Genomic DNA, 22,038 nt, shown 5'->3' with positions numbered 1-22,038 from the left:
GTGGGTCACAATGTATATAACTGATTTCATGTTATTTTGACCTTTCCTCATGTCCTTGACAGTTCCACCCATTTATTTCTGGAAAGTTAGGGACACAGGATTTTGGTCTTCCGTTTGCTTTACCATTAGGAAAGGGTGACACTCTTAAAGGATTCCTCTTGCTATGGTTTGAATATGTTCCCCAAAGTTCATGTATTAGAAATGTAATCCCCAATGTAACAGTTTTGAGAGGTGGGGCCTTTAAGAGGTGATTCGATCATGAGGATTCTGCCCTCATGAATGGATTGTTGCCTTTATTACAAGAGTGGGGTCCTGATAAAAGACTGAGTTCTGCCCCCTTCCTTTTTCTCTTGCTTTCTCTTGCATATGCTTTTTTCCTTCTGCTTTCTGCCATAGGATGATGCAGCAAGAAGACCCTCACCAGATGCCTATCCTTGTTGTCTTATACTTCTCAGCCTCCAGAAACATGAGCCAAATAAATTTCTGTTCTTTACAAATTACCCAGTTTCATATATTGTTACAGCAGCACAAAGTGGACTAAGAAGCTAACGTGGCTCTTTGATAACAGAATGGTGGAGAGCACTGCATCTCCTCAGGCCTGGATAAATGCTGTCCAAATCTTCCCCTGAGGATATCTCTTTTCTTATATTCCATATGGACCATACCCCATGTCTATTGACATGTTCTCTCTTCAGATATGCTCATACCATTGGTTAGGTTACAGCTTTCTTATGTAGGCAGGCTTTGATTAGATTTTCCCAGTTCTTTTCTTTTTGCCTTTGTGCCTGGGAAATATTCTACAAAGAGAGCTGGAACAGACTAAAATCAGCCATTAGGATTTTACTAATGAAGTTCTCACAGATTGAGGCGGTATTTCACAGGTTCCCCTATGTTTTCAATATATTTATCTGTGATGTTCTCTCCACACTCTCTTCCTCTGCTTTGCTCCAGAAAGAGGATTTTATGTGGTTGGTACCTCCTTAGACTTCTAATAGAGTGCCTACCCCTGAGCGGGAACAATGTCATCAGCCCCAGTGGGAGACTTAGAAGTTATCTTTATCCCCCAAGAACCTGAGTTTCAAAAGCTGCCATAATGTAATATTTATTTCAAAATGAAGGATAGAAAAAAATGTGTTTAATTCCAAGAAGAAATTATGTTTTTATATAATCCAAGAGTACTTAATAGAGGAGGATACTTGATCTGGATTTTGAGAACCAGAGAGAGTGGATCTCATAGTAGAAATTGCTATTTCCCTTATTAGCATAGTGTCACTAGTAATGTTAAGGTCTGGCAGTATTTTCCTTTACAAATGTGTTTTATATACTATTCAAGACTTCACATCAAAGCCATGACCCACTAAAAGAGGCCTTGAGAATGTCCTTCAAACAGGCACACTCCTGACCTGGAATGAATTAAAAATAGTAATCGGAGGTGAAAGATTTGCTTCTCCATTTCTGTCTAAGCTCATGAATGTACCTCTGTGGCTGGCCTGCCCCTGTGCCATTCATACATCAGCATCTTCTAAAGAGAGGATGATATATAATGGCCTCTTGGGCAGAGCAGTGTATGGGGCATGGAAATTTAGTAGGGAGCTGAGAACAAGAAAGAAGGGCTCTCATGACCAAAACACCAAAAGCATTGACAACAAAAGCCAAAATAGACAAATGGGACCTAATCAAACTCCACAGCTTCTGCACAGCAAAAGAAACAGTCATTAGAGCGAATCAGCAACCAACAGAATGGGAAAAAATTTTTGCAGTTTACCCTTCTGATAAAGGGCTGATATCCAGAATTTACAAAGAATTAAAACAGATTTACAAGAAAAAAACTGACAAGCCCATTCAAAAGTGGGCAAAAGATATGAACAGATACTTTACAAAAGAAGACCTACGTGAGGCCAACAAACATATGAAAAAATGCTCATCATCACTGGTCATCAGAAAAATGCAAATCAAAACTACATTGAGATACCATCTCACGCCAGTTAGAATGGCGATCATTAAAAAATCTGGAGACAACAGATGCTGGAGAGCATGTGGAGAAATAGGAACACTTTTGCACTGTTGGTGGGAGCGTAAATTAGTTCAACCATTGTGGAAGACAGTGTGGTGATTCCTCAAGGACCTAGAAATAGAAATTCCATTTGACCCAGCAATCCCATTACTAGGTATATATCCAAAGGATTACAAATCGTTCTACTGTAAGGACACGTGCACACAAATGTTCATTGCAGCACTGTTTACAATAGCAAAGACCTGGAACCAACCCAAATGCCCATCGATGATAGACTGGACAGGGAAAATGTGGCACATATACACCATGGAATATTATGCAGCCATCAAAAACGATGAGTTTGGGTCCTTTGTAGGGACATGGATGAACCTGGAAACCATCATTCTCAGCAAACTGACAGAAGAGCAGAAGATCAAACACCGCATGTTCTCACTCATAGGTGGGTGTTGAACAATGAGAACACATGGACACAGGGAGGGTCAGTTGGGGGTCAGTTGGGGGGAATAGGGGAGGGACGGTGGGGGTTGGGGAGCTGGGGAGAGATAGCAAGGGGAGAGATGCCAGTTGTAGGTGATGGGGAGGAAGGCAGCAAATAACACTGCCACCTGTGTACCTATGCAACAATCCTGCATGTTCTTCACATGTACCCCAAAACCCAAAATGCAATAAAATAAATGGGGGAAAAAAAAAGAAGGGCTCTCCCAGTGGAGATCGCCTGATTAGATTACCGATCTTGCAAACTATGGAGTCAGGCACAAATATAACTGTACTACTACATAAATAATAAATCATGAAGAAGAGTGCCCTATATTTTTTCCAGATTAAGTTTTCACTGATGCCCATGACTTCTGGAGAATAAAACGCAGCGAAGACAGACACTTATTTTGTGAATGAATAAAATAAAATTTCAACTGGGCAAAAAAATTAATAATAGAATAAATGCAAGTTTAATGTCTAACAAGACATTCAGTATGTAATTAAACTCAGCTTTATCAGCTCCAACATTCATTAATGGATTTAAAGCCTGGAGAGCTATGAAGTTCTTTAAGAGGCAATCAATAACCTATTACAATTATGACATAAACTCTGAACCCTAATGACCAGCAGCAGAATAGTTGTGGCTTATTTAATGAGATAGCAGTAGTATTAGAGGTGAGCAAATGTATGTGAGGGTTAAGCCGCATTGGCTTTTATTTCACCCAAACCTATGCCTTCATTTTTCCTTTGCATTACATCTAGGAAAAGTGCTAATTAGAGCTGTTCATTAGACCATCTTGTTCTTTCTAACCTTGAACTCCAGGTTTGTTCTTCCTGAAAAGTTTGCTTTTCAAGTGCTCTGAAAAGTGGATCATTTAATTTTAGGGTGTTGTACAAGATTTCCACTGAATGTTTCTTCTTTTTAGTCGCCTTTACCATTCCTTCGTTTAATGCCCTTTAACTGACTCTGAGAGAACCCTGCTCCCCACAGGCATTTTCACTGGGATCTTTGGAGTGTCACTGTCATTCAGCACTCTATACTGAAGCTTCTCTGTGCCTGCTTTGCTAGAACAGATTTGAAAATACCAAGTTTAGTACGTGTTATTATGCCACGTTTCTGATGTTACCTACTATCTTACTTTGGGTTCTCCAGAAGGAAACCCTGAGACAAGATTTGATGCAAGAAGCATATTTGAGAAGTAAACAGGCCACCAACAGGGACTGGGGAAGTTAGACAGTCAAGGAGAAATGTGGTCTAACAAATGTCTATGGTCTTGGTCCCAGGTTCCCCACACAGAGCTCCTAAAACCCTTGAAATTTCCTAAGTAATAGTAACATCTTTTGTTATTCACTGGAAGCCCTTTTTGGTCACACCTGACTTCATGCTAATGGGGTCACTTAGGGTGGGGCCCCTGGATAGCCTCAGGATGGAAATGGTCACCAGAAAGACCAAGTGATTAGAGGGCGGGGGAGATGCTAGGGATTACGTAGTACAAAAACTCTTGTTTGTGTGTTTGTTTAGAGACAGTGTCACTCTGTCACCCATATTGGAGTGCAGTGGAATGATTGTGGCTCACTGCAGCCTTGACCTCCTGGGTTCAAGCAATCCTTCCACGTCAGCCTTCCAAGAAGCTGGGACTACAGGTGCACATCACCATGTCTGGCTAATTTTTAAGTTTTTCCATAGAGATGGGTTCTCAACATGTTTCCTAGGCAGGTATAAAAACTCTTAAACAAGGAGATTTGAAAAATTTGGGGGTCTGGGAGGGTGATGTGCCAAGAGAGGGTGTAGAAGCTCTGGGCTGCTCCTCCCTACCTCTATACTTTGCCCTAGGCATCTCTTCCATCTGTCTGTTCTTTCATTGTATTCTTTATTATAAATTTAGGTATGTCTAGGTAAAATGCTTTCCTGAATTCTATGAACCATTCTAGCAAATTATTGAACCTGGGGAGGGGGTTGTGGGAACCTCCTATTTAGATCCAGTCAGACTGATATGTGGGTACCTGGGACCCCCTACTTGCAGTTGGCATGTGAAGTGGGAAAGCAGTCTTGTGGGCTTAGGTCCTTAATCTCTGTGGTCTGCACTAACTCAGGGTAGTTGGAATCAGAATTGAGTTAAATTGTAGGGCCTCTTGTTGGTGTCCAAGGAGTTGGAGAGTTGGTTGGTGTTGGAAAACAGTCCAGAGGAAGGTAGTCCATAAAGAAGAGTGCTCAGCAAACCAGACTTACCCTGGGCCCTTGGGGCTTAATCCTGCTAGGGAAATTTAATCCTGCTGTGGAGACCAGAGTAGAATATACACCCCAAAGTCCTGCCACCCAGTGGGCAAAGAAGCTCAACCAATTCCTGTCACCCATTGGTTGAGGGCTGTTCTAAGGGTGCGTTAATTCCCTGGTACTTCTGGTCTGCCACTTGGGTGACAAAGAGTGCTCAGAGCTCGAAGAACACCCTCAGTATTGGCAACTGCAAGTCAGGCTGGCGTGCACTATTGTGGTAAGGGAAGGGGCATGAGAGATCACCCAAAACTCTGTTCCATCTACTATTGGCAGACCTTCTGCTTGCACTTCCTGTTATAGTTTGGATATTTGTCCACACCCAAATCTCATGTCTAATTGTAATTCCCAATGCTGGAGGTGGGGCCTTGTGGGAGGTGTTTGGATCATGTGGGTGATCATGTGAGAGGTGTTTGGATCATGTGGGAGGTGTCTGGATCATGGTTTGGTGCTATTTCATGATAGTGAGTTCTTGAGAAATCTATCTGTTTAAACGTGTGTGTCACCCCTGCCTCCCAACACTCTCTTGCTTACTCCTGCCTTCACCATGTGACGGGCCTGCTCCCCCTTCACTTTCCACCATGACTGTAAGCCTCCTGAGGCCTTTCGATCAGCCACGCAAATGCCAGCACCCTGCTTCCTGTAAAGCCTGCAGAACTGTGAGCAAATTGAACCTCTTTTCTTTACAGATTACCCAGTCTCAGGTATTTCTCTTCATAGCAATGCAAGAACGGCCTAATATACTTCCTTTAGTACTTGAAGGCTATAGGAACTTGATTAGAATTTTACATTCCTAGCAATGTTTGTTGTCCTGTTAGACATTTAGATTTACACTCACTATTAGTAGCTGGAGAAATGGGCTTAAAGATACATATAGAAATAAAACAGGCAAGAACTTGGAAGGAAGGAAGCTTAGTGTTGTTATATGAGTGAGAAGAAAGAGGTGGGGAGAAGGAGCTTACTAACTGTCCCTGCAGCCAGAGACAGAAAAAAAATCACATAAAGAGATCATTTGAAACTTCTGGTGGCATCTAAGGGTCAGAATTAGGTAATAGCCTAGGACTAGACTGGGTATGGAAGGGTGGAAGACGTGGTGTTGGTGTGTGTGTGTGTGTGTACCTGTGTATTCCAGAGCATGTGTGATACAAGCACATATACTGGTACACAGACTCGGAGAACTGCAAATCTGACATCATGTGTTTTGTTTGGGTTTTGCATGAATCTAAACACCGTAATGCAAACCATTATTCCCCTTTCCCTTGTCCTAAAACACTATGCTTCAGGTTTATTTTCAAAAGCACAACCTGTCTCAAAAGACTAAAAGATTCCAAGTAAATAGTATTGTTTTAATGAAGAAACAAAGGGACTCCTTAAGGAATTCAGCTGATTATCCTGAACATAACCCACGAGACATTTCTGTGATCTCAGTTTTCTCTTTAGCAGTGCTATTTTGGGGAAGAAAATCAGCATGTGTGTGGTTAGAGTTCCAGACTGAGTTAAGAATGAGAAACATAAGATTTAGCTTTTCAGCCTGGAGTTTTCAGTTGTCTCTTTTTGTGGCTATCAGTGCTCATGGTGGCAAATCCTGCAATTAAGGATGCTCACCTAGGTTATCTAGATAGGAACATGTATAGATTACATTGTGCATATGCATGCAAATGGAATCCCATGGGACACTTTAGTATCTGGATGTTTCTTTTGTTTTGATTGAGCTCTCATCCAAAGCATTTTCTTCCATTCATTTTCTACTTCTCAAGGACCGTTTGTATATCTTAAACTGATTTTATATATAATAGTCCTGTGGATGCTAATTAGAAAACCATCAGCTTTCGTAGTCTTTTGGAATCTCTTAGGAAATTAACATAATTGGCTACTTTTTGCATTTTGAAATTTCACACACTTGATGAAGGTCGCATTCATCTTGCATTGATTATTCCTCAATTTCACACCCACGCTGTTCTTTTTACCTAATAGCCGTTCAATAAACCTTGGTTGAAATAAATGCATCATTTAAATCTTCCAAAGTCAACTCTTCGGTATGTCCAATTAATACTCTGGAATGTTTCAAGACAGTCAAGAAACAGTCAAGCTGTACTGTTTACCAGTGCCTTTCAATCGCAAAGAACTGTAAGTTCCACTGTAGGCCCAGTTTTCCCAGTTTGTGATTCAGTCTCTATTCAATCAGGCAGTTATAATGTTAGCCCAAGGTAGTAGAGTGGCCTTTAGGATTAGACTTGTTGCTCCAGATTTCTATCTGTTTTGCCTGGGGCACATGTCCACTAAGCCTAGGCATGCCCTTCCCATGGTGTAGGACGTTTGGCTGTGATTTTGCCTTAATTTCCTTCCCCAATTAGTACTCAGTTCCCTACTGAAAATGAAACCTGTATGGGATCCTATTTGCTCAGTTGAGGCCCCGATATTTTACTTAAATCAAGCTAGCTCTTTCTCCTATCAGCTGAATCATACACAAATAACTCAAGACCACTGTCTGTTATTCTCCTGTGAATGTGTTTGTCACCCACAACTATTCTTCCATCACACAGTAGACCTGAAGAATGTGTAATCACTTAGACCTATGACATTATGTCGTCCTGCTTAAATCTGATCACCTCAGTTTTCTGTTTTCCTTAGTCATTCATCCATCTACCCATCCAGTTGCTTATTCATTCACTCCCTTACCCTTCTGTGGGGACCATTATGCCCTGTGCATAATTCTAAAACAGATTCTACTTTTTGGACCTGAACTTTAAATTATCAGCTACTGCACCAATCATCAATTTTACACCTGGTCAGTTTCCCTTATCTCTTGATTTTCACCCAGACTAAACTTCTCATCAGTTGTAGAAGTCCTTATTTGTCTTACATTCAAGCCTATCAATTTTTCTTTTTGCTTGTTTTGAGACAGAGTCTTACTTTGTCACCCTGGCTAGAGTGCAGTGGCGTGATCTTGGCTCACTGCAACCTCTGCCTCCCATGTTCAAGCAATTCTCATGCCTTAGCCTCCCAAGTAGCTGGAATTAAAGACTTGCACCACCACGCCTAGCTAATTTTTGTAATTTTAGTAAAGACGGGGTTTCACCATATTGGCCAGGCTGGTCTCGAACTTCTGACCTCAAGTGATCTACCCTCCTTGGCCTCCCAAAGTGTTGGGATTACAGGCGTGAGCCACCACACCCGGCTACCTACCACAGTTTTAATAAGAGCTCATCTCACTTTGGCCTTTCTATTGCTGAGTACCTCCTATTGTTTCTTTATAACTTAGATGGAAATTGGAGCTGAGAATTGAGTTTTGTATCCTCAATAGAATAATAAAGTAATGTAAGTTTATTTGCTGGACAAATACATATTCCATGCGAGGCATGGTGGGAAACAGTGACCGAGACAGACTGGACTACTGTTGTTGTGAAGCTTTTACTCTAGCAAGGGAAACATTCATTAAATAAGGAGAGTCAATCCCTCATTGTTTGTGGATTCTGTATTTGCAAATTTATTCACTCACCAACATTTGTTTGTAAGCCTAAAATCAATGCTCACAGCACTTTCATGGTCATTTATGGATGTGCACAGAACAGTGCAGAATTCAGGTTGTCCAGCCCACATGTTACAAGCTGAGGCTGAACAAGGTGATGCCCTACCTTCTTGTTTCACCTCTCAGACTGTAAAGAAGTATCTTTACTGTGGAAGATTTAGCACCATGTATTTTTTTGCATTTTTGTGCTTTTTCATGGTGATTCTGCTATTTTAAAGGACCCCCAAATGCAGTGTCAAAGTGCTGTCCAGTGTTTCTAAGCACAAGAAGGCTGTGATGTGCTTTATGGAGAAAATATGTGTGTTAGATAAGCTTCATTCAGTCATGGGTTAGAGAGCTGTTGGCCATGAGTTTGATGCTAATGAAACAATAATATATATTAGATAATGTGTTTTTAAACAGACACACACATAAGACAGTCATGGATTAAGCTGTTGATGAAAATCTTCTAACCAGAGGATTGTGGGAACCCAATCCTGTACTTGCTAATATAATGTTCACAGTGACTTTATAGAACATAAGGACTGTGAATAGCAAGAATGACTGTAATTAAATGAATAACTCTTTAATTGCTTACATGATAAGTGCTACAAATTAACAGCACTCCATACCACAGCAGCATATATAGAGGAACTTATCCTCACCTTAGAGGCTAGGAAAGGCTTCCCTGAGGAAGTGGTGTTTTCCCTTGTGATGTGAAAGAGACGTAGGGATTAGCTGAGTTGAGAGGAGGAGGTAGGGAATTGCAGACAGAGGGAACAGAGCAGATAAAAGCCCTGATATGGCAAAGAATGTGACTCATTGGTGGAGTAAGAGAAGGCCACCATGAGAACATGATTGTGTGTGTGGTGGAGACAGAATGTGTTGGGGAGAGTGGTAACAAAGCAAATAAAGCTGTAGATGTGGACAGAGGACAGTTTATGTAGGATTCTGTTAGCCAGGTTAAAAATTTGAACTTTATTACAGCAGCAATGAAAATATACTGTTGGGTTTTAGATAGAGAACTGATAGTTCCTTCTGCTCTGTGAAGAATGGATTAAGGACAGGCAAAGTGGATATGGGGACTCCAGACAGGTGATGACAATGACTTGAGCTAGGGTTTGAACTAGGGTGTGACCATGGATATAGAGAGGAGGAGACAGACTCCTAAGAGACATTGAAAGTAAAAATGGTAACATTCAGAAAGTGAGGAGGTGTGGAGGATGAGGGAGAAGGAGAAGTCGAGGCTAATTATGGCAGGAGCATCTAGGTAGTTAGTGATGTCATATATAAGAAGGGGAACTCTGGAGAAGGAAGACAATTAGAGAGAATATAGTACATTTTGTTTCCAAAAATGGCTGCTTTTTGTGCAGTGTGACCTTACCATTCTCCCTCTAAGAGGCAGAATTTATTTCCCTTCCCCTTGAACCTGGGCTGATCCCGTGATCTGCTTTGTCTGATAGAATACAGTGGAAATGATGCTTTACAGCTTCTGAGCCTGCTATTTAAGAGAATTGCAATTTCTGCCTTTGTTTCTTGAAATGTTTCTCCTTGGAATCCAGTTGCTGTCTTTGAGGAAGCTCAAGTGGCTACATGGAGATGCTCACATGAAGGAGAATCAGGATCCATGGCTGATAATCCCAGTTGACCTCCAGCTGGAAGCCAACATGGACTGTCAGCTATGTGAATCTTGGGCCTCCAGCCTTCTCAGCACCCTAGCTACACTACATGAGCAGAGGAACTATCCAGATAATCTACAGAAGCATAAGAAACAATAATTTGCTGCAATGGATACCTAAAACAGAGTATACAGGAATTCAGTTTTGGATGTGTACATGAAATGTTGTGGGGCACTCAGGTGAAGATGACTATTAACGGGTTGGTTTTAAGTATCTAGAGCTGAGAAGTGAGATCTGGGTTGGAAGATGCTAGTGCTTAAATTGTATTTGTAACCATGGGAGTTGCTAAAAATCTGATGAGAATGTAGAGACAATGAATTAGGTCTGGGACTGCACTTCCAAGAATTCTAGCATTGAATGGCCATGTTGCAAGGAGGTGCCCTCACTGGAGATTAAGAAGGAGCAGCCACAGTTTCCCTGTTATCATGGAAGCCAAGAGAGGAGACTACTTCCAGAAGGAGTGTGGGCTCGACAGTAGTATCAAAGGCAAATGAGAAGTTACAGAAGATGAGTTCAGGAAGTTTCTGTTGTTGATTAAGAAACATAGTGGTCATTGATAATTCATCTAAGTAAATTTCCAGAGTGTTGTAGTTTACTTTTTATAGTGCTGATATTTCTATTTTAACCATTTTAGTATAATAGCTTACATTGCACACTTTGTGTATGCAAGGCACTGTGTTGGATTCTTGATCTACGTTACATCACCTTTAATTTAACCACTATAACAATTATATTTATTTTTGAGGCAACTGAACCTTAGGGAAATTAAATGAGTTCCCTAGAATTATTCAGCCAGTCGATGGCTACATGCTGTTTGTCCCAGCCCCACCTAATCTACTGCCCTAAGTCTGTTGAAGGAAAGAAAGCCACATTATTGTTAATTGTTTTAGGTGCAGTGATGGTCATTTTTATGGGAGTCTTTTTGGAGCTTATGTCTTTTAGAGATGCAAGCCAATGTTTACAGTTGAAGTTTTATATCTTGCATATGCTTCAAAATAATCTAAGTGGTAAAGAGGGAATCATTATACCATATTCCATTTTTCTATAGTTTTAAATTTTCTATAATGGCAAGTTTTTTTTTTAAAGTGTCTCAGTGAGATTCTGAGGTCTTCCCAGTGAATAAAGGTACATGGGCTTTGTATAAGCTATTTTAGGTACTCAATTTTATTTCTGGTAATTTTTCTCTGATGTGGATAGCTAGCAGTCTAGATAAATGGTCACTGGACATGGAAGGAACTTTTAAGTACTCCATAAAGCCTGCAAAAATAAGGAAACGAACCTTCATAGTTTGATTTACTGAATAATTGCTAATGGTGACATTCATCATCATTCTGTAGGCTTAGCAGCATTTGTGAAATGACAATTAATTAGCAGGACAGCTTTATAAAATGCATGTTGCTTTTCATTGCTATGGCCCATTTTCCTTGTTTAATACAAACTTGGAAGCTCTTAAATGCATCCTAAATATTTCTGGATTTGTTGTTGCATGGTTCCACAGACATTTTCCCCTAGAGACATGGTAATTTTGCAACTTTTAAATATTCAACACAATTCTAATTATAAATAGTTCTCTTTCAAAAGCGATAGCCAGACAGTTGGCACAAACCACATCTTGTTATATTGGAAAGGATGACAGCATAATGACTGATGATAGGTGTTAGATTCTCTCATTTCTCTTAATTAGAATTTTCTCTGCGTTATCATGCTTTGTAACTAACCAGCTTATTCCTGACAGTGGTTAATGTGATTAGGAATGGCTTTAACTTTGTATTTCATTTGGAGAAACAGCCCAGCTAGCCTGTCTGATAGCCTGTGTGGGCGGAGGAAGAAATTTCCCCCAGTCCTCCAGTTTTTCTGTTCTGATTGGGCTGGGCTGATCAGGTTATAAGCGATCAGGAAAGTGGGAGCATGTCTCATGCTCTCAGAAGAAGAGGGATACATACAAAAAGGAAGAAGAGTGTAGCCTTGGGTATAAGGCAATGAGAAGGTTAGAGAGGGTGACCATATGGAGCCATAAATCAGTAGCTACCCAGGCAACAAAGCTGACTCCATACATCTGGTACGTGACTCACCAGTTATTTATTGAGCACCTGCTGTGAGCACAGCCCGGCCATCACCACTGTGGGGGAGTACAAAAGACTCCAGAGACTTTTTGTTTGCCTTCAATTCTAGTTGGAGGCAGATTTCTATAACTTAATACCCTCCTTGAAGACAAGGACTCATCTCTTTGGTTCATCTTCATATTCCATTGCCTGGTAACAGGTTTAGCTCACGGTAGTGACCCTTAATAAATGATTTGCTAATGAATGAATGGATAGATGAATATAATAACATGAGAATAGTTATGAGGTCACTTACAAGAGATCTAATAACCCACTTCAAACTAAATATGTAAATGCCAATAGGATGGTCATAGAATAAAGGAATATCAGAGCAACATGAGGTTCTGCAAAAAGATTTCAGGCTTCTGACAAGCCTGTGCTGGTTTCCATTTCCTCAGTCTCCCCAGGCAGGGTAAATTAAGATGAGGGCTGTGATGGTTAAACTGCCCAGGCCCCACTCATGGAACATTCGTGCCAGTGAAACTCCTGGAAACTATCCCTCAAGGTAAGTGAGAGGGCATCTGATAGCTACAAAAATGTGAGTGAGTTTCACCTCTCATAAGTTGCACAGATATTCCTGGAGTTGAGATACCTAAGAGAGGAGATAGTGCAGCTTTACAAGGGTCCCAGGTGAGCTGGATGCAGAATACATGTGGATTTTATGATGTCTTTTTCTTTCTGTGCTGTGGCCAATCCTGAACCTTTTGAAACATAAGGAGACACAGTGTCCCAGAGGTCAGTCAATATAGTGTCCTGCAAAAGAGGATTTCTGAGCCTTCTACACATGATTTGGGAGAGAGATCTGTGGCAGCTTTGTCTGCATTATCCTGGAAGATTCAGAGAAGATACTATAGTTTGCCTTTAGTTCACAGATTGCTCACTATCAGCAAAGTGAAGACCAGGAGGAGTTGAAAACATAATTTTCATTTGGGGATTCTCCTCTGAATTCAACAGAATACCTGACTTGAAACAAATATTTGGAACATCTGTGGGGTTGCTTTATCTAGAAATCCACATATCTGTGCTTCAGAGTAGTGGCATAAATGAAGAAAAATAATTCAGCTAGAGAATTTATGAGGAACACCCTTCCATCCTTCCCTTCCCCACACAGAGATATTCAGGAACTGTTTTCTTCTTCTTCCAATGAATATATGAATGTTTTGTTAAATAGAACCTATTGATAAATTGCTATAACATGGCCAATCTCTTCTTAGGAGAGAATATCATTGTTATGAACTGAATTGTGTTCCCCTGAAATTGATAGGTGGAAACCCTAATGCTTAATGTGACTGTATTTGGAGATAGGTCCTTTAAAGAGATAATTAGGGTTAAAGGATATTATAAGACTGGTTCAAAATCTAATAAAACTGGTGTCCTTAGAAGAAGAGGAAGATGCCAGGATGTGTGTACACGGAGGGAAGCCTGGGTGGGGACCCAGCAGAAAGGAGACCATTTGCAAGCCAGGAAGAGAAGCCTCGCCAGAAACCAACGCTGCCAGTGCCTTATGCTTCAGTTTCCAGTCTTCGTATCTGGAGAAAATACATTTCTATTGCTTAGCTCACCTAGTCTATAGCATCCTGTTATGGTAGCCTCAGCAGATTAGTACATTAAAAGTAAATAAATAAGACATGTCGTCTGTGGCTAGTGGACTTAACTGCAGTCTGTTGAGGAGAAAAGACAAATGTGCATAAAATGGAGAAAACATACTGTTACGTTGAACACTGCTGACAGTAATATACTAAATATAATACTGACACCAATATAATAACAAGAGCTTATTTTAATGGTCAACTTACCATGTGTTAGTTTCATGTGAAGGGTTGAATTATGTGCCCCCAAAAAGATATGTGGAAGTCCTGATCCCCAGTAACTTTGTATGTGACTTTATTTGGAGATACAGTCTTATAGAAATAATCAAATCTAAATGAGATAATCAGAATGGACTCTAATTTTGTATGATTGATGTCCTTATAAAAGGGGGAAATTAGGACACAGAGACAGACATGTGCAGGGCAAAGATGTCATGAGGACACACAGAGGGAAGATACCATGTGACTGGAAGAGGCATCTACAAGCCAAGGAGTGCCAAGAACTGCCAGCAAACGCCAGAAGATACTTGGTTGCTATAATTACTTTCAATGGCAAAAAACACAATTACTTTTGCACCAACCTAATAGCAGCTGCAAGGAAGGATTCTTCCCTAGAGTCTTGAAAAAGAGAGAGACAGAGAGAGAGAGAGGGAGAGAGAGAGAAAGAGAGAGAGAGAGAAAGAGAGAGAGAGAAAGAGAGAGAGTTTGGCCCTCCTGACATGTGATTTCAGATTTCCATCCTCCAGAAATGCGAGATAACACATTTCTATAGTTTCAGCCCCCCCAGTTTTTGGTGCTTCCTTACAGCAGTGCAGGGAAATGAATACAGCCTTGTTCTCAGAGCTGGATAGGGCAGCTTAACAGGGCGGCTTCCTCAGTCACTGATTCACCACAGATTTTAAGCTATCACTGGAATGATTTAGAAATTATAGTGCCATTTCTCTCAAATTTCCACACATGGGGTGAGCTGTCCTCACTGAAGCAGTGAAGTGTCTCTAATGGAAATAAAACAATATGAACAATATAAAACATCACTTGTCATTGACAAACTAATGCTGAGGAGTATTTTTGTGATGCACACGCAAGTTGTATAGTGACTCCCTATAAAGCCGCTACTATTATCTCATTTTATAGCTCAGGAAATGAGAGTCAGAGAAATTCAATGATTTGCCTGACTTACCCTTGGTCTCACAGCTAGTAAATTATACAGCTGGCATTCAAACTAAGGTTTCCTCTAGCTAGGTACTGAAAGGTAGAAGGATTTGGATAAGTAGTGTAGGAAGTACTTCTGAGCTGTGAGAGTAAACAGAATTATTTCCACTAGAGATATTTCCAGGCATAGCTAAAAGAGAGAGTCAAAGTGTGATTGGAGAATGAGGAGCCCAACCTAACAGGATTGGCACAGGTGAGGCTTCAAGGTGGCCCTTTGGTTTCATGGAAGGTCAGTGTCTCCCCATCCTTAGGAATTCCTGCTTCCAAGAATTGATGAGTGATAAGCAGGCAATAGAACTTGACCCAAATCCATTTCACATGCCATTATTTACAAAAATAATGACCGTAAAAGAAATCTGACCTGATTCCATCTTGCTTTGAACCTTCAAGCTACCTTTATTCATTCCTGTGTGTTAGCCAACGTAACTTTGAAAGGAATTTAGTTTGTAGTTTAACATTGAAACAAAGATTATAACAGCCCCTCTCCAAAACAAACCACCTCCTTGCTTGGGGAGCAGACCGCCTTTGTAAAACTAACAAATTAGCCACAAGATTAGAAATTGTGTTTAGGAGTCATGCAGCCAGAAATTGTGGTATGGAGGTTAGGCCCCGAGATTCCTAAGCTCACCAACCTGCGGATAACATTGCTGTTGTAAAACCTAACATTGTTGTCCAAGACATTTTTCAGACGTCGCTTCTGATAGACCAGCTGCTGCCACCCAGACTGGCAATCTGGCTCAACTAGCTCTGCAGTCCCACCCAGGGAAGAAGAACCTGTTCCAACCCCCTGTGATTTCATCGCTGACCCAATTAATCGGCATTTCCTATTTCTTAGACCCCTGCCTGCCAAACTACCTAAAAAAATCCTAGCTTCCAAATTTTCAGGAAGGCTGGCCTGAGTAACAATAAAATTCTAGTCTCTCCTTTAGCTGGCTCTATGGGTATGCAACCCTTTCTCCACTGCAATTCCTCTGTCTTGATAAATCAGCTCAATCTAGGCAGTGGGCAAAAGGAACCCATCCAGTGGCTACACCAGCATGAAATTCTGTGTCATCTTCCTGCCTCTTCTCTATGCTCCTTATCTCTAGATTTCTATATGGCAGGGGGCATGATGGAGATCACTGACCATATCAATCATATAGAAATCCATGTGTTCCTTCTGAGATTTACACAGAAACATCTCAGCAAATAATGAATTTTCTCCAGAGCTATTCAATATTTTACAAACAAGTAGCACTAACATCCATTATCTTATCTTTAAAATCTCCATTAAGCACTGTGCTGTGGTAAAACAAAACAAAATAAAACAAAAGAAACCCCAGAATACAATATAACATGGCAAGACAAAACAATAACAACTAACTTAATGCAGATGTACTTACAGCAAGACCAGCCTGCTTTACAGAAATTCTGAGTTGTGGAGTATTTAACTAGAAATATAGTTTTATAGAGAAAGTCTCCAGCTAAATATTGGGCACTAGAGTGTGGCCAAATGCAAGCCTAAGAGTTCTTTACGAGGCAAGAGGAATTGGCCATTATCAACGCCGGAGGGGGTAGCATTGAGTAGAAAAAGTGGTCATTTGTGATGGGATCATCTGGTGTGGGTTTTGCAGCTCCATGGCTTTGGGGTCTCTTTGTCTCCCAAGGCCTCAGTGTTTTTGTCTATAAAATGTGGAAATTTCACTAAAATCATAAATTCCTCTTAAGCTCTATGTCCTGTCTTATGGAAATTAGTGCTTCCCAAGTGCCTAAAAGTTCTTCAAAGTGGGATCTTTATTATTTGAACTTCTTTAAGATACGTAAGAATCATCTCCAAGCATTACCTTTTGGCTTGGAAAACCGTACCTTGGTCAAATTTAAATTATGATAAATGCAAATCAATGGTATCTAAATGAGAAAGGTTTTATGATAGTTGATTATACAAGAAGGCTTGGGTCATTATATTAAAATGACTTTTCTCTTTTTCTCTGTCTCATGTCACATTGATAATTTATTCCTTGGCAAATGATTATGTGTCTTACATTGTAAGCCTGGTTATTTATGGTTGTATCAGTATACAAGCTCTAGTCAACTGCTTATATTACCATCCCAAACATAGAATATCTATGGAAGTCACTACGACAGTCTTCTAGATTTTACATATTATCTACATGGAGTTCCTTTAGTACATATATTAATTAGACATAAGGCAGCTAATGACACAAGTCATACTATTTGGAGAAAAGAGTGATGTTTTCATCTCCTAATTCATTTACTCATCCATAAGGAAATTCTGTCCCTTCTCTTCTTATTCTTCCTTTTCTTAAAAGTATTTATTATATTCAGCTTTCCTATAGGATTCCCTATTCAATAAATGGTGCTGGGATAACTGGCTAGCCATATGCAGAAAATTGAAACTGGACCCCTGCCTTATATCATATACAAAAATTAACTCAAGTTTGATTAAAAATTTAAACATAAAACCTGAAACTATTAAAAAACCTTGGAAGACAACCTAGGCAATACCATAAGCATGGGCAAAGATTTTATGACAAAGATGCCAAGAGCAATCCACCCATCAGTGTGGAAAATGCAAACAAACAAAAAAGCACCAATTCTAGTACCCTTCTATTCTCCTTCAGGACTACCTTTCTGGTTTTCATAATGCTTTAGTCTGAATTCTCTAAATCTATAATTTTTTATTACATTCATTCTCATTTCTGATATTAGCTAGCATTAATGATTAATGCATGGGGGCTATCAGATACTCTGTACATAATTACTTATTCTATTAGCATTTGAACTAAATAAGAAAAAAATAAATGATCTTTCAAGTGCGAAGTGGTAAGTTAGAGGAAGCTAACTGAGGGACAGGTTAGAATGGTTTATAAAAGGACTATACTAAAGCTGAAATGAAAAAACCTAAGTTCGAGGATTTTACTCCACTATTTACTATCTGGATGACCAAAGATAATTCATTTAATTTCTCTCAGTCTATTTCCTCATCTATAAAATGGAGCTAAATAAATAAAGGATAAATAAATAACAACAATATGCTTATCCTCAAATTCTTAGTGCCTAGCACACAGTAAGTGCTCAAATAATGCCTTCTGAATATCTGATCTTCACCATTTTATTGGTAAATAGAAAATAAGTATTGGGCAAGCATTTAGTGTTGTCAGCATCAATGAAGATAATAAATATGAAAACACCTCATGAACCATAAAGCACTGTACAGGTGCAAGAGCTTTCAAAAACCCAAAGCAATATGATGGTTTTCCCCCTTAGAAGACATAAAATTCCAACCCACTGTCTGTTTTTCCTTCTGCTACAATAAAATGGCAGCAACAGCAGTTTCAGCGTTGGGTTATGAGGCTGGAGTTACAGGAGCTAGGCTTCATGCCCCAAAGCACAAAGAGGTGGAGATATGAGAGCATCTTCCTGACTCAGCAAAGGAGGGTTTTAAGAGCAATAAGATGGAAGACAAAGGTATTCAGAATTACACTGTGTCCCAGAGCTTCCCTCTGCCATCCCTGGGCCCTGGGAAAGGCAGTGTCAGGAAAGCACAGGGGAAACATATGGTGGTAGAACAGCATGCTGACAGCTGAAACACAGTTTGATAATAACACATAAAAGTAACAGCTATGCTAGTTAAAACAGGATTACTTTAAAATATATGCATAGATACACACACACACACACAGACGTGTCTTGAAAACTGGGATAGAGAGGCTGTCTGAAGAGGCAGCCGGAATCAGAGGAAGAGTTAGGAGTTTGCAAGCTCTTGTCTACAATGCTGACACACAGCATCACTGGAAATTGGGAGGGGGCCAAGACTCAGCCCTCCTCCTTCCCAGGGTCTTATCCAGTGGATGTAAGAAACTGACACAACACATCAACTTTTCCCATGGCTGAGCAAGCACCCAGTGATCCTCAAATGCTGGGGTTCTGGTAAATAATTTTTGAAACTGTAGCTTGGGTTTGAGGTCACTGAACACCTTTAATTTATTCCATAAGCCTGGATCTCGAGGTCAACCTGTGTGAGGGTATCTGGATCTACAGAGATTTGTTTCCCCACCTGCCCCAAACATCATCACCAGTAGAATGCAACCACAACAAAGGAACTGGTGGGCTGGGGTTGCTTTTGTGATTTAGTCATTCCATCCCCTAGAAAATGTGGCTCAACAAATGTTCCAGTTCTGATCAATCCTATTTTTTATTCCTCCTAAAGTAGGGAAGAACAGAAAGATGAGGGTTAGAAGTTCCCTGCTACATGGATAGATGAATTAGGAGAAAGAAACATTACTCTTTTCCCCGAAAAGTATGATTTATGTCATTAGTTGCCTTATGTCCAATTAATATATGTACTTAAGGAATTCCATGTAGATACTATGCAAAATCCAGGAAATGGTAGGGACTTCCACAGGTATTCTATGTTTGGGATGATAACCGCCAAAAGCAATTGCAAAAACAGCAAAAATGGACAAATAGGATCTAATTAAACTAAAGAGTTTCTGCACAGCAAAGAAACAATCAAAAGAGTAAACAGACAACCTGCAAAATGGGAGAAAATTTCTGCAAACTATGCATCTGACAAAGGACTAGTATCTGCACCTACAAGGAACTTAAAGAGATTTACAGGAAAAAAACAACCCCAATCAAAAGTGGGCAAAGGACATGAACAGACACTTCTCAAAAGCAGACATACAGGTCGCCAACACACATATGAAAAAAAATCTCAACATCACTGATCATTAAAGAAATGCAAATCAAAACCACAATGAGATACCATCTCACACTAGTCAGAATAGCTATTATTAACAAGTCAAAAAATAACAGATGCTGATAAGGTTGTGGAGAAAAATGTTTATACACTTTTGTTGGAAGTATAAATTAGTTCAACTATTGTGAAAGACCTAAACACAGAAATACCATTCTATCCAGCAATCCCATTACTGGGTATATACCCAAAGGAATATAAATCATTTTTTTATAACGACACATGCACATGTGTGTTAATTTCAGCACTATTCACCATAGCAAAGACATGGAATCAACCTAAATTCTCCATCAATGATAGACTGGACAAAGAAAATATGGTACATATACACCATGGAATACTATGCAGTCATAAAAAGAACAAGATTATATCCTTTGCGGGGAAATAGATGGATCTGGAGGCCATTATCTTTGCAAACTCATGCAGGAACAGAAGACCAAGTACCTCATGTTCTCACTTATAAGTAGGAGCTAAATGATGACAGCATGTGGGCAGGCAGAGGGGAACAATACACATGGGGGTCTTTCAGAGGGCAGAGACTGGGAGGAGGGAGAAGATCAGGAAAAATAACTAATGGGTAGTAGGCTTAATACCTGAGTGATTAAATAATCTGTATAACAAACACCTATAACACAAGTTTACCTGTATAATAAGCCTGCACATCCTGCACATGTATACCTGAACTTAAAATAAAAGTTAAAAAAAGGTCTATACATGTATAAAACTCAAACTTCTAATAAAAAAAATCAACAAAATATACAATTTTTCAACTATTAAGGTGAAAACTATTTGGCAGCATTTACAAAATGATAATTTTTAGTGTTAGCACATTCAAGAAACATGGTCAGAAAAATAGGATATACTTTTAAACTCTTACCGCTACACAAGGGCTTTGGGTTGGTGTGATCATCCTGAAGGGAATAAACTGTCAGTCAAAGGTTTTACCAGCATTCACGACCTTTGACTGAATACTTTGACTTCCAGAAATTCAAGAAAGTAGAGATGTATATAAACAATAAGTATAGCAATATTTGCTGTATTTATTTTTAACAAAAATCAGAAACCTCATTGTTTAATGATGAGTGACAAACCTATGATTTATATTCAAATGATTGACCACTTTGCAACTCTTAATATGTTTTTGAAGAATAGTTTATAAAATAGAGAAATATTGAAAACATAATATTAGGTGAAAACAAAATTGGACCCACAATTATATATGTGAATGAGTTATTGAGTTAAAATCCACATCACACTGTCAATAATGGTTATATGTTGGAGATAAAAATTAGAGCCATTTCAATGTTATTCTTTATATGTTTTTATATTTTTAAATTTTCTACAAAGACTATGTGTTATAGTTACATTTTTAAATGATGAATTATATGTTTTTTCATATTTATTATTTAAAAGAATTATTTTATGTGTCTAAAAGCCAAAAGTTAATTAATTCCAAAGTCAGCTAATCAACAAGATTCCATTTCCCTGAATGCTTTCCTTGGTTATAATTGTACAAATTTCTGCTCAAGATTCACCATTTCATAATTGTAGGTAGTATTTCTGATGTCTTCTTTTTTTAGATATATTTGCATGTTAATTTATTAATGAAATTAATTATTTTATTTTGTATATATGTATTTTATTGCATTTTAGGTTTTGGGGTACATGTGAAGAACATGCAAGATCGTTGCATATGTACATGCTTGGCAATGTGGTTTGCTGCCTTTCTCCCCATCACCTATATCTGGCATTTCTCACCATGTTATCCTCCCCAACTCCCCACCCCCCCGCTGTCCTGCCCCTAGTTCCCCTCCACAGACCCCAGTGTTTGATGCTCCCCTCCTTGTGTCCATGTGTTCTCATTGTTCAACACCCGCCTATGAGTGAGAACATGCAGTGTTTGATTTTCTGTTCTTGTGTCAGTTTGCTGAGAATGATGGTTTCCAGGTTCATCCATGTCCCTACAAAGGACACGAACTCATCATTTTTTATGGCTGCATAGTATTCCATGGTGTATATGTGCCACATTTTCTTTATCTGGTTTATCACTGATGGGCATTTGGGTTGGTTCCAGGTCTCTGCTATTGTAAACGGTACTGCAATGAACATATGTGTGCATGTGTCTTTATAATAGAATGATTTATAATCCTTTGGATGTATACCCAGTAATGGGATTTCTGGGTCAAATGGAATTACTATTTCTAGGTGCTTGAGGAATCGCCAAACTGTCTTCCACAATGGTTGAACTAATTTACACTGCCACCAACAGTGTAGAAGTGTTCCTATTTCTCCACATCCTCTCCAGCATCTGTTGCCTCCTGATTTTTTAATGATTGCCATTCTAACTGGCGTGAGATGGTATCTCAATGTGGTTTTTATTTGCATTTCTCTAATGACCAGTGATTTCATACCTTTAGTGATTATTT

This window comes from Cebus imitator, unplaced genomic scaffold (genome assembly GCF_001604975.1).
Source record: "Cebus imitator isolate Cc_AM_T3 unplaced genomic scaffold, Cebus_imitator-1.0 Scaffold667, whole genome shotgun sequence".
In the NCBI taxonomy this organism is placed as follows: domain Eukaryota; kingdom Metazoa; phylum Chordata; class Mammalia; order Primates; family Cebidae; genus Cebus; species Cebus imitator.
Note: the sequence above shows the minus strand (reverse complement) of the source record.